We start from the raw sequence: 14847 nt of genomic DNA, 5'->3' as shown, positions 1-14847 counted from the left end.
CAGATCCCTTCTTCACTTATTCATGTTGCAGTGCTGATGGCATAGTCCTTAAATAAGTCACAGATGCTTCAGAGAAACGAGCATGCATGTGTCAGAAAGGAAGAGATGACTACAACAATTTCTGTGCTAATTGTAGAGTAGACTCATGATGCTCCTGAGTGGGGCTAAGGAAATAAGCCACAACAAAAGCACAAAGAGAGGAAAAGCAGGTAAACAGATGGGGAAATACAGAATTAGCACCCTGGATCCCATGGAAATGTGAGCCACGAAAGACTGAGGGACATTGCAACAGCTGAACTTGTCAAAAACAGTCCATTCCTCTCCCACAGTGCTCTTCAACCACACAGTCTATAAAACAGGGGTATCGAGTCCTTGATGTTGAGAGACTGGCTTGGTAATGCCAGGTGAAATAACAGTCTTCTGGTCAACTCCTTCAAAAACACTAGTTTTATAACTTCCATGTGTCTAACTAACTGGAAGTTTTCTGGTCTGCCCCTAGAGAAGCACTTCCTTCTTAAATTCATTTTCTTTCCTGTTTAAGAAAAAATACATATATCTGCTGAAACTTAAAGACAGAAATTTGTTGAGAGTGTGGGGAAAGAGACATCGGTAATTCAGACTTCATCTCACAGGCTTGCATGTATGAGACATATGAAGCAGCTTTCTGTTCTCCCCAGATATGGATTCAGTTTTGGGGCTGTCTTTCCATAAAAATAGAAGCTGCTTGAGAGGGTCCAGAAACAGGCTGAGGATGGCAAGCAATCAGCAAGCTAGAAAGCATGACTTTTGGAGACAGATTAAAGAAGTTGGGGGGGGGGGGTGTACTTGAAAAAGAAATGACAAAGGAGGAAGGGATGTGCTACAGCTCTGAAAAAACTCAGGAGACTTCTGCATAGAAAAAGGGGTGATTTGCTCAAGTCCATCATGCATAAAACTTAATCAGGGAAGCCATGCAGCTGCAGGAGAAGGAGAGAAGGAGACAGTACCAGGATTGTCTAGAGAGTCTGTGGAAACTCCCATGCTGGGGAGGGTTAAGGATACTTCAGGCAACGCTTTGTCAGGACAGAGTTATCAATGGTCCCCCCTCCAAGCATGGCTCTGGACCCTTCTGGGTCAATTTTCCTTATATTTGTCTCTTTATTATGGAGCAATCATTTACTGAGCTGATCTTGGAAAATTTTTTATCTTTTATATGTTGCAAAAAAGAAAGTAAAAAATTAATACATATTCTTGCATGTATACTTGCCAGCTGGCAGCACCCTGCAGGTTTCCTTTCCCACCCTGAAGAGTTGTATTGTTTAGTAGGAGACTCTAAGAGATTCCGATATCCAGGGAACTGCTTTAGATGGCTACAGGCCCATCTGGACAACAAATTTAGAAATTGTCCTCTGAACTGATGATGCTGCAGCATAAATGGGTGTTATGTCCCCTTCCCAGCTATGTTTTCATTAGCAGTTTAAGAAATAGTAATGTGGTCTTCTCCAAGTTCTTTGGTTTTACAGTTATTTATTTTCTGAGACACACAGTGACTGCAAACTGAGTGTTCAGTATTAGAACAAGCTACACGTCCTTCTGGAAATGTAATGAACATATGCCAAGAACGGCCTCCAGCTGGGGCAACCAGAGCACAGATCCTGCTTGCTCAGCCAGAGGAAGGCTCCGCTTCGTCCCACCTGGGGCAGCTGCTGCCCACAGACTGTTTTGTTCCCTCTGCGCTCGGCAAGCTCAGGGCTGGGGGAGCAAAGGCAGTGGTAGGCATTTGCAGGGAACAGTTGGCACTGTGAACAGGACACTGCCTCTGTACTATGACCGTGGGAGGGGTGCCGAAGGGAGGGAAGTCGGTTTACTCCCAAGTGGAGAAAAAAAAAAGGGATTTTGAAAACTTGCTTGCAACTCTGCACACTTTTGGCAAGCGACAAGGTGTGTATCCTTTTTGACTGGCTCATGTACTCATACAAGCAACCCCTGATCACCTGGTGATACAGCAGTTGAGAAAGCAGACTTACCACACAGTGCGAGCACCCCATTTTGGTTGCTCCTGCATATGGTGGCACAAAGCTGAGTGCTTCTGGCATTTCTAAAGAGAGATGAACTGTAGGCCTGAAGCCTGGTTGGTCAAATTCAGGAAGGAATCTGTTCTGCTGTCAATAGCCCTGCTCCTCAGCACTGACAAGTGAACACATACGCTTTTCCTCTATTATACCTGTCTTCACTTTATCCGTCTTATGTGTTTGCCTGCTGGTTAGCCTTTGAAATGTCTCTTAGCTAAATGAACTAGGGAGCATTTTTACCCCTGTAAAAACGTATACCTAATGTGTATATCCTGCCTAATACCTAGTGTATACATCCTGCAATTTGTTCTTGCGCTTTGAACGAGTTTTCTTAGTACCAGTGCAACAAAAGCAGATGGATTACATATCCTGCACCTCCTATCACATCTGTGGCCCACAGATGGCCCGCAGATGGCCACACCACTATGATGCAGATTCACCTGTGGCCCTTCTGCGTGGGAGACATGGGTGAGGAAACCCTCAAGAGCTCTTCGTCAATCCCGGGGTGACTTTGCCTTTGCCATCATCTGATCTGGGTGGGAACGTGCCAGTACAGCGATTTCTCTGCCACATCTCAGCTCTTGGAGGGGCTGCAGCACTCCCGGGTGCTCCCCGTGAGGCTGGTCGTGGCTGACCCTCCCCGGGCGATGCTGGCGGTGCTGCCGGAGACAACCCTGCACCGAGCCGCCGGCATCGCCGGTGCGGGGCTGCCCTCTCCCGACAGCACCGCGGAAGAGCACACCAGCCTCAAACGACTGTGGGTGCTGGCGACCAGACACCCTTTGGAACAGACCGTTCAGATACTGCTAGCCTTCAGTCTTCTAGGTATATGCTCCTTTTTTTCCTCACTGACATTTAGAAATGCTTTGCCTTTACAGTAGCTGATTTGTACTGAATTATATATACCCTAACAGAGAGCTTCCTCTATCCATATATCACAAACCAATATATCTATACCTCTACCACCTGCAGCAATTCGGTAACTGAGTTTGAACAGTGCTGTATATTGATTGTAGCTGTAGGTTTTAAATTTAAGCAGGCATCCTCCTTTCAGTGTTCCCTTTTCATACCCCAGCCCCCTTGCCTATCATGGCACCCCAAGTATAAATGCATGTTCCCTAGCCTTTCACATGATCTAATCACATTTTTCTTTATGGCATTATGGTCTGTAATCAGCTCAAACCAAAAGGAGACAAATCTGAACCTCGGTTTCTTGTCAGTATAAATCCACAGCCTTCTCCTGGATGTCCAGGAGGCCACTGTGGGGACACTGAGTGAGCTGCAACAGGGCAGCAGCCCCAGACCAGCAGCGTCCCTCAGCTGCTGGCCAACCGTGCCAGGGTCAGGATGCAGGCAGGGCCTCACTGGTACCCTTGCAGAAGGGATCCCTGTGAGGTCTCACCGCACCTTTCCCTAATAATTCACCCCAAGCATCCGCCTTGTAGACACACCGGGAGGGCACTCAGTATAATCCCCATTGCCCAGCACTGCCCTCTACTAACCTTCAGGCTGGTAGTAAAAATGGTAGTAAAAACCAAACCAGACACAGGGCCGCAACTTTTGTGTGCAACATGCAATGAGCAAGAACAGTGCCAATGGCCCAGAAAATGGGCTCTGGCGACGTAGTTTACTTGCTTCGTGCTTTCAGCAGGTCTCCTGTAGCAGGCTTTGCTGCTTGCTTCTCTTAAAAATAGATAAATAGCAAGGCACTAACTTACAGCTTCTACCTATTGCTTTCCAGTATTTAACAAAAATATATTTAATGAAAATAAGGGACTGAATCCTTTGCTTCACTTGAAATTCTGTTTAAGAAGATTTCTGACTGCCCTGTACCCACAGCAGTTCACAAGAGGTGTTGTAACTGCCAGCTGCATGATTTAATGACAGCAACTTAATGGAACTTAGCTCATGACTTCATTGTCAGACCTGAAAGGCTGCAGACTGCACAGTGCCACAGAAACCTGGCTTTTCAGCTGAAGAAATACCTATTTCAAATTGAATCTGAGTGTTCGAGTAGAAGCAGAGATGAACATGCTAATTGCCCAGAGCCATGATCTCAGAGATTAAAAGTCCAGGCACCTGACATCACTGTGTGTAAAAATCGTCATGCAATGAGAGGTAAAACATGCGGGTGAGTGAGGAGAGAAACAGCAGACATTTTTGGAACACAAAGGAGTCTAAGACTATTTCTTTGCAAGAATCTAGTTTTTATTTTTAATGTGTTATAGATCATGGCTGTCGTTAAGTAAAGATCTTCATCATTCCATGATGTGGGCATTCATCCATGTGGGCAGACACTCACATCCCTCCAGCAGAAAGTTAATCTGGAGTTGAAGGAAATATGTTGTTCTTGGCTTCTTTCAGGGTCTGTTCTGGAATTTATGAAGTTACTGAAAAGCTGTGATGAGGTCTTGAAGCTAATGCAAGCAAGATGGGTATAAATTACCTTCTCAAAGCTTGTTCTGTTCCATTTGCTTGGCTTTGTCTTTGACAACCATGTTGTATGGAAAATGTTTTGCAAAAGCAAATGATCAGTTGATGTTTTGTCAGTAGAGTGCACTTTCTTAAATATAGGAGAGCTGAGCTTTCCTGGAGAGGATTAGCTATATTTCAAAATAAGAAAGATTATTTGATATTTTCTGGTTGAGGCTTAATACATATTTTCTCTCTCTTCTGTTGAATCCAGCAACAGATTTTAATAATTGAATGTGCAAAACTTAGCACAAAAAAAGAATCTGAAGCTTGTTAATGTTAACAGTGTCAAATGATAACTACCCAAGGATCAAATCAGAGTTTGTTAATGAAGATATAGAACACAGTTTTCCTTCCTCTTCAACAAATAGTTTGATAATTTGCAGTATTGTGGTCTTATCCCTTTGACAAGATTGAAAGCTTCAGCTGTTAAACAAAACAACCTAAAATTAATTATCTGTTAAATATTTTTTCCACTGTTTATGTCAACATTTACAATATTTTGCAAAGCTACTCCAAGAAGGGGAAGGGCAGAGAGATATGAAAGTTCTGGTCAGTAGCTCAATTAGGGAAGAGAGAAGTAAAAATTGGCAGGCTCCTGTATGACAAGGTTATAACACTTCCTAAATTTTCTGCAAAATTTATTTTCATATCCTTTTTTCTTTTCCAGTATCTTGACTTAAAGCTGCTCTTCTCTGATTTCTTATTTGCTTCAGCAAACCTTGGAACAAAGCCCACTTCATAACTTCAACCAGTTGGGGACTGAACATGTTTTGACTCATTCACACATGATATAAACAGGTTTGAATGAAACCTAAGCTCGCTTTGTTAAATTAGATAAATCCAGACCATAAAAATAGCTATGTTGGTTAAAGAATATGATTAAAATCCTGTCTGCACTGAAAAGGAGAAATAATTACGCCTGCATCAGACATCTGCTTTCTTAGTGATGTCTCAGTTCAGGAAGATGCAACCCGTAGGATATTATGGTCACTTTTTAGACTTTTGTCTTTTTTAAATAAAATTTAACATTGTATAGAAATTAGAAAAAGTTGCTTTTTTTTTTTTTTTCTCAATAAAACTTTCTTTTCCTTTAATACCCTCAGCAAATGATGGAACCACAGGGGGAAAAAAGAAAAAAGCTTTGTGTCATTTAAAAAGAAATTACCAAGTGTAAGAAATTCACATTTTGCTAAATACACAACAGGAACAAATGTCATCTCAAGACTAAAAAATCTGCTTCATATCGATAGGGAAAATTCGTCTTAAATCAGAGTTCATCCTAATGACAATTTAAGAACTTCCAGCAGATTTCTCTGTAATCTGTGTAGAAGATGGCAAAGCCAAACCTAAATTTCTCGTTACAAACACATTGCAAATGTGAGCAACATTGATCTCAACAGTGAAACACAATATAATCCCCCCCAGAGTCGCACTGGGGAGGTGCAAGCTTTTAACTTAATTCCCAACAAGTTGGTCTCTGCAGAATTACTTGTTGCGCTATTTCAACAGGCTGAGTATTGCTTAGCATAACAGCTGTAGAAAATAAGAGTATGTTTTCTCTGGTCCTTTGCTTCTCAAAACCTTTTGATTGTCACTGTCTAGCATTTCTTTGCATTGTATGTGCCATATCAAAGGGAACAGCAGCCACTGGAGCAGTGGCTTCACCATCAGGTTTGCATTTCAAAGGAGAAAAACCATTTCCCAGATTTACTTCAAAGCAGCCAGCCCTTGTGCCTTTGCATGTGTTCTGTGGAGAGCAGCCCCATGCCACCAGCAACTCTGGAAAATACATTAAAGCCTGGGTTGGTCCCATGTCAAAGAGCACTTCACACAATCTTAAATCTTGTGCCTCTACCTTGAGAAGTAAATGGGTATTTGTGAGACTGCAGATTGTATAAAGCAAAGGACATACTAACTATACATGAGCTGCACAAAGCGTGCTTAGCCTGTCTCCGGGGAAATACTACGAATGGCTGCTGTGAAACCACACAGCAAATCTCTCCTAGCTATTTTAATTTTTACTTATCAGACCATATACCTTGATTATGCATTCTTAAAAATATTTCGACATTTCTTCCTTGCTGCCCTGCTACATGTTCCGGTCTCACCAACCCATATAATGGGCCTTATTGGGATGAACCTGGAGCTAGAGGTCCTATGAGGAAAGATGTCCCGAAAGGTGACCGGGGGCAAGTCGAGGGTAGGCGCAACGCTGCAGCAGCAGCTTGAGCTGAGACTTGGCACTAATACTGGTTGCTGTTGCTCAGCTTTTCCTGAGATTTTCGGAAGTGGGGAAAGGCACAGGGACCCGCAAGGAGCCATCGGCTCCCAGGAGAGCGGCTGAGGAGGCGGTGCCAGGGCCAGCAGCGGCCACACCCCCTAAAAAGGCAGCGCTGGGGATGGTGAAATTTCTGTCTGTCCAGACAGACTTCAAATGCAAAATTTAAAGGCCTTTTGTACATCAGCATAAAGATAATGAACAGGTAATCGTTCAGTTGGCAGAACATTTTAACCATTCGGGGCATTATGTTCAAAGAACAAAATAGGTTGGAAGCACCAATGGAGAACAGCTATTGAGATCAAAGAGTTTAAAGCCAGAATAGACCTGTTAGATTAGCTTGCAAATATTTGATGCAATCTCTGAGCAAGGGAATGTGTCAGTGAGCCGAATGGGCCACCTCTCTGCTGCAGTCCCACTGAACGAGGCTCAGCGTACTGCACTTAGCGCTTTGCTAGCCCGTGTCAAAAGAATAGGGCTGATCAGACACCCTGGAACAGTAGCTGTACCTCAAACAGAAGGTAATTAAGATACCTGACATGAAGTTGTTTTGCTGTTTGAACAAAACAAGACGGATCAGTTTCTTTCAGCACTTCTTGAGCATATCCTACAAGGTCATTATTTTCCAGGAGCCCTTGATATTCTTCGGCTTGTGTTTGCAATTTTTCCAGCCTTAAATTCTTAGAAGCTTCAATTGCCCTAAGAGCTGCAGATTTCCTCTCTTCCAGGACATGAGATAATTTCTCAAAACACTGAGATGCTTCTGAGCTGGTTACTGGGGAAAGTTTGTAGCAAGATTTGTTAAGTCTACAAGAAATAGATTAGTGGAATCGGATCTTACCTCCCTGAGAGAGAAACCAAAACAGCCACCAAAAAAAACACAAGCTAAAGAAGATTCACTACGCTCCCTCTGCCAGGCTGAAGGCAGTGGCCATAATGAGAGGTGTGAATGGACGCAAGTCCCTGCTAGCGGCAGCAAGCGATCCCCCTCCTTGCCCGCCTCCCCTAGCCAGGTGCCTCTGTACAATGGGTATGAGGGTCTTGAGGAGGCAGGCCAGCTCATGGATGACATGGAAGGCAGTCTAACCATACCAGAAGAGTTGCCAGGACCGGAAAGGCCTACCCTCTGTTTAACAACCACCTCCATGAAGAAGAAGAGATGGGTTGTAGTTGTAGGTGACTCCCTTCTGAGAGGAACAGAGGGTCCAATATGGCAGGCAGACCCTCTTCTTAGGGAATTCTGCTGCCTCCCTGGGGGCTGGGTCAGGGACATCACTAGGAAACTCCTAGCCTGGTTCGACCCTTAGACTATTACCTGCTGTTGCTCCTGCATATGAGTGGTGATGAGGTGGCAACACGTAGCCCAGGGGTAATCAAAAGAGACTTCAGCACCTTGGGAAGGTTAATAAGGGAATCTGGGGTGCAGGTTATCTTTTCTTCCCTTCTCTCAATTATAGGCAGTGACTCTGAAAGAAGCAGGCATGCTCAGTCTGTCAACACGTGACTCCATGGCTGGTGTCACCGCAACAACTTTGGGTTTTTTGACAATGGGATGGCCTACCTGACACCAGGCTTGCTGGCGTCAGATGGTGTGCATCTTTCTGCAAGGGGGAAGAGGGTATTTGCTCATGAACTAGCGGGGCTCATTGACTGAGCTTTAAACTAGATGTGTTGGGGGAGGGAGATATTATCAGGCTTGCTCAGGAAAAGCCAAGGGATGACACTCCAAGGTCCAAGGGATGGGTCACTATTGAAGGCCCTCAACCTATTGGTCTGAGATGTGCTCGGTATGCTGCAGCACACTCGAAGACTCATGGAGAAGAGCCAGGGGCTCCTGAGGCAATAGGAACCGGAGGGTCACAGATAAAACACCTCAAAGGAAGGCCGTGTGAAGAGTAGCATGAAGGAAATGCAGCCACTCTAGCCTGTAAGTCAGCTTCATCAGGTGCCTGATGAGCCTCTATGCAAATGCACGTAGCATGGGAAACAAGCAAGAGGAGTTGAGAGATGTGCACACGCCTCCAGGGCTATGATCTCATTGGCATCACAGAGATGTGGTGCAGCAGTGCATGGAGCTCCACCTGGGGACAGATGAAGAGCTAACGCAGAGTTTATGGGTCAAGATTAAAGGAAATGCAGGGGCAGGTGACTTACGGTGGGGGTCTGCTACAAGCCACCTGACCAGGATGACAGAGTGGATGAGGCCCTCTATAGACAGATAGGAGCAGCATCACGTTCACAGACCCTAGTCCTCCTGGGGGACTTCAACCACCCGGATATCTGTTGGAAGGACAACACAGCAGGGCACAACAGTGGTCATGAAACGGTAGAATTCAAGACCCTTAGGGTAGCCAGGAGGGTGCACAACAAGCTCTCTACCCCGGGCTTCAGGAGAGCAGACTTTAACCTCTTGAGGGACCTGCTTGGCAGGGTAACATGGGAAAAAGCACTGGAGGGGAGAGGGGCCCAGGGAAGCTGGTTAGTATTCAAGGATTGCCTTCTCCAAGCTCAGGAGCGGTGTATCCCAAGAAAGAAGTCAGGCAAAAAAGCCAGGAGGCCTGCATGGATGAGCAAGAAGCTCCCGGGCAAGCTCAAAAGCAAAAAATGAAGGCCTACAGAGTGGAAACAAGGACAGGTAGACTGGGAGGAATACAGAGAAACTGTCCAAATGCCCAGGAACCAAATTAGGCAAGCTAAAGCCCAAATAGAATTAAGTCTGGCTAGAGACATCAAGGACAACAAGAACTTCTGTAAGTATGTCAGAGATAAAGGCAAGACTAGGGAAGAAATGGGCCCCCTGTGGAAGGAAATAGGAGACCTGGATATGGAGAAAGCTGAGGTACTGAATGACTTTTTCTCTTTGGTCTTCACTAGCAAGGACTCTGACCACACCACCCAAGTCACAGAAGGGAAAAACAGGGACTATTAGAATGAAGAACCGCCCACTACAGGAGAAGATCAGGTTTGAGACCATCTAAGGAACCTGAAGCTACGTAAGTCCATGGGACCTGGTGAAATCCATCCATGGGTACTGAGGGAGCTGGCAGATGATATTGCTAAGCCGCTTTCCATTATATTCGAAAAGTCATGGCAGTCTGGTGAAGTTCCCACTGACAGGAAAAGGGGAAAAATAACCCCCATTTTCAAAAAGGGAAAAAAGGAAGACCCAGGAAACTACAGGCCGTTCAGTCTCACCTCGGTGCCTGGCAAGTTCATGGAGCAGATCCTCCTGCAGTCTCTGCTAAGGCACATGGAAAATAAGGAGGTGATTTGTGACAGCCAACATAGCTTCACCAAGGGCAAGTCATGCCTGACAAATCTGGTGGCCTTCTACAATGGTGCTACAGCATTGGTAGGTAAGGGGAGAGCAACAGACGTCATTTACCTGGACTTATGCAAAGCGATTTACACTGTCCCACATGACATTCTGGTCTCTAAATTGGAAAGGCATGGATTTGATGGATGGACCACTCAGTGGATAAGGCAGTGGCTAGATGGCCGCACTGAAAAGGTTGCAGTTAACGGCTCAATGTCCAAGTGGAAAACAGTGACAAGTGGTGCTCCTCAGGGGTCAGTTCTGGGGCCAGTGCTGTTTAACATCTGTGTCCGTGACATGGACAGTGGGATTGAGTGCACCCTCAGCAAGTTTGCTGACGACACCAAGCTGTGTGGCATGGTTGACACACTGGAGGGAAGGGATGCTATCCAGAGGGACCTGGACAGGCTTAAAAGATGGGCCCATGCGAACCTCATGAAGTTCAACCAGGCCAAGTGCAAGGTCCTGCACCTGGGTCATGGCAATCCCAAGCACAAATGCAGGTTGGGCAGAGAATGGCTTGAGAGCAGCCCTGAGGAGGACTTGGGGGTGTTGGTGAATGAGAAGCTCAACATGAGCCGGCAATGTACGCTCACAGTCCAGAAAGCCAACCGCATCTTGGGCTGCATCAAAAGAAGCGTGGCCAGCAGGTCAAGGGAGGTGATTCTGGCCCTCTACTATGCTCTGGTAAGACCCCACCTGGAGTACTGTGTCCAGTTCTGGAGTCCTCAGAACAAGAAGGATGTGGACCTGTTGGAAAGGGTCCAGAGGAGGGCCATGAAGATGATGAGAGGGCTGGAGCACCTCTGCTATGAGGACAGCGTGGGAGAGCTGGGGTTGTTCAGCCTGGAGAAGAGAAGGCTCTGGGGAGACCTTATAGCAGTCTTCCAGTACCTAAAGAGGGCCTATAGAAGAGATGGGGAGGGACTCTTTATGAGGGAGTGTAGCGATAGGATGAGGGGTAATGGTTTTAAACTGAAAGAGGGGAAATTTAGATTAGATATTAGGAAGAAGTTCCTTGCTGTGACGGTGGTGAGGCACTGGAACAGGTTGCCCACAGAAGTTGTGGATGCCCCATCCCTGGAGGTGTTCAAGGCCAGGTTGGATGGGATTTTGAGGAACCTGGTCTAGTGGGAGGTGTCCCTGCCCATGGCAGGGGGTTTGGAACTAGATGACCTTTAAGGTCCCTTCCAACCCAAACCATTCTATGATTCTATGAATATGGACTACACTTTTAAAAATAGTAATGATAGGTCATCTTTAAAGTAAAAAAAAATCAAGCTCGTAAACTAGGTTGTGGAGGTTTTTTTAAATCATTGCAAATAATAAAATACTAAAATAGGCAATAAGTCAATACTTTAAACAAGTGAATATTAGTATTTTCTCCTTACCAGATATAATTTTACAAGTGATTATGTGGTCTCCAAGGGTATGTTCTTTCCATTGCTTCTCTAAAAAAACCTTTCTGCTTACGTTAACACTAGAAATCCAAGACCTGGCTAAATAGAAGAACCTGAGGAGAAGGAAAAACTAAATAGAAGGTGAGACACTAGAAAATCAGTGAAAGTGAAGCCTACCCATACTTGGGTCTGCTTACTCAGCTCCAAAATCAGCACCTGGGACCCAACAAAAAATTATGTCAGGGCCCTGAGGAAAGGCCCCCCAAGCCCTTGTGTCCTGTTGTACTGGCTGCTCTCACGGCAAGTTAAAAAAGGTGTGCTGGAAGATACACTCATTCTCTTGAATGCGTTTACACTGCAAATATGCATGCCGTATGTTACTGCCCTTTGATTAAAGAAGTAATGCACCTGTCTGGGTGCTGCAACTGCCAGGTGCTGGATGGTTCACGGGGAACTGGATGGGACTTGGGGTGATGCCAGCCTGCCTCCATGGACCCTGACAAAATACAAGCTGCAAAAAGTTAAAAAAAATAATCTGTGAATTAGCAAGTGAATTGAGGTATTTAGAGATGAAGTAGGATTTGCAGAGAGAAGTCTTACCAGTACATCCTTTCCTCGCTAGTGTCTTGAAAATGCTTTTTTTTTTTGTAATTTTTTATGCCTGGAAGTGCTCTGAAATGAAATTAAAATAGCACAAGCCTATATGTACTATACGTGATTTTTTTCTCATAACAAGTCCCAGTCTTATTCATCTTTATTTTTCTGTCTCAATAGTTCTCTAAAATGGAGTCTATTGTCATTAAAAAAAAAAAAGGAAATTAATTAACATTCCGAGCTAGATTTACTTTGTGTAAGGGTTTGCCTGTTCCCTTGTGAGGCAGAAAAAAGTTTTAAAAAAATCAGCATGAATGCACACCTGTATAAATACCCTGAAGTATTAGTGTGTGCCTGATACATAGTACCTTCAAAATAAGGGAAGAAGTGACAAATTCAGGTGAAGTCTGGAATGACTGTGCAAAACCAGCTTCCTTTGCCAGTTAGCTCCCAAGTGGTCATCAGAGAAGGCTTCTTCTGCACAGGCAGATGCTGTGGGGGCCCAGATCCTGCAAGGGCGTCCTGTGGACGTGGCCATGGAGTACTTCTGCCAGAGCAGAGCTGCAGGAATCGGGCTTGAAAAGTAATCCCCAGCATCATTCCCAACTCCAGAGTCTTCTTGTGAGTCCCAAGAAACAGCAGAGAGGGAGGTGACAAGCGTCTGTGGAGGTTCAGTGAAGAAAAGCTGAGGAAAAATCATCTGGTCAGCTCTGCTGGGGTGCAATGTCACACTTTCACACCTTCTTCTGGCTTAGCATTCACGTGTACAGGAGATGCACCACCAGCACCATCCCGGGTCCTTCTGGCTCACGGTGAGCAGTCCCTTCAGCCCGTACATCCCCAGGTGCATAGGAAAGGACCACCCTCTGTCACCTCACATAGACTAAATACCTGGAGGTGGTGAGCACACCTGGCCCAGCAATATGCAAAATCCTAAAATGGTCCTAAGAACAATTGTCAGTATTATATGAAGGAGCGTTGTGTTTTCTGACCTGCCTAACAATTTCATGAGTACTCAAGTAACTTTCCAGAAAAAAGAGACCTGCACATACATACAAATACAAATGCATACACCCACATGTCTATATATAGGTAGGTTCAGTGATGAATGAAATGGAAGTGATGCTCGTTTTCCATAGTCAAGTAGTTAGTTTAGATCCCTGCAATTCTCTTATGAAATGATTTCTCAGGTGAATTCTTAATTTTTAATCTTCATTCATCACTTAACTTGGCTTTGAGGAGTATTTAGGAGATTATTTCTTAAAGGGAATTTTTTCATTCCATTGTTTTAGTTATGTTGGTTTTGTGGCATGCTATATAACTAAGTATGATGACTCATTTAAATTGCAGTAATATAAATTCTACTCTTTGTTACACTGCAGTTCTCTTTTTAAGGAAGGATGGACAGATATTCAGACAAGTTTTTTTGCTGGAGATGGGCATCCTTTAAAACAACTGACACAGATAGAGGCCAAACATAATCTTTTTACTTAAGCTCACGCAGAAACAAAGTTGTCTGCACATTATGCCATATAGGAAGAAACTGGGCGGTATGCACTGAACTTTCTTGTTTTAGCCCACCAGGTCGCAGTGGGTTACCAGCCCCAGAAACAGCTATTTCTGGACACCATGCCAAATTGTGCTGCGCGTTGTACACGTTTAGCAGCACTGGCGGGAACCTGCTCGACCACCCATGCAGAATGGTCACTTGCAGGCCCTGAGGAAGAAAAGTCATTTTTAGTCTCCTATGAAACTATTTTTTTTTTCTGCCAAGTTAAAAGTTTTCTGTCTACCTAGAGCATTTTCTCTTCATCTCTTACTGATAGTTTTAAGGATAGCTCCACATTTGTTTTCCTCCTTCCTATATCAGTTGCAGTGCATGGAGGAGCAGAGGGCGCTTGCTGAAAAGAGCAGGAAATCCAGTAGCTGCACCAAAGCTGAGCTGATACGGGTGTGATGGATCAAGTGAGGCAGAATTTAATAACCAAGCAGGAAAAGATACATTTTTTAAAGAAATATTTTTTGATAGTGTTTAAGCCTCCCATTTTTCCCTTACAAATGTCTTAGGGGAGACAGGAGGAATAAAAGGGTTAAGAACAAGGACTAAGCCTGTCAAACCAGGCAGGCTAGCTAAAACAAAGGGATCCTTTCATGCTAAGTTGGATTTGCCCAGTGCAATGTTTATAGTTGGGCAATAAATACACAAAAAGCCTTATTATTTTGCCAAGGAGCTAGAAATATCCTTCAGGCCAAGTCATAGCAGCTTCTTTCTAATTTGAGACTCCGGTGCAAACTGAACTTCTCTCTTACATAGACGCACGGTTTGTTTTTATGAACATCAAAAATAAGCTTCCAGAAAGTTGTTACTGAGCAGGAGTTGAGCCAAAGACCACGCACCATCTCAGTCTTCCCCCGATGGCACACACCTGGGGAAGTGCCAGTCAGCTCTGCATTCATCTGCTGACGTGGCGCCAAGAATATTCTTCAGCCCAAGCCCTTTTCAAGTACTTCCTCAGCCACCCTTCTGTCTCCACAGTGTCGGTTTTACTCAGCTTCGAGCAATAAACAAACCCGTTATTTGCACCATTGAGGGCAGTCAAATCAGAAAGTTGAGAAAATTCAGCAGTATACTGCACACAGGTTTCAATACTCCTGCTTTCCCAGCAGCGTCAGCCCTTCTCTCCTAAAATACACACCTAAGTAAATTGACTGTGTGGCTGCTTTAGCAGCGGG

This window comes from Rissa tridactyla, chromosome Z (assembly GCF_028500815.1).
Source record: "Rissa tridactyla isolate bRisTri1 chromosome Z, bRisTri1.patW.cur.20221130, whole genome shotgun sequence".
Lineage (NCBI taxonomy): Eukaryota > Metazoa > Chordata > Aves > Charadriiformes > Laridae > Rissa > Rissa tridactyla.
Note: the sequence above shows the minus strand (reverse complement) of the source record.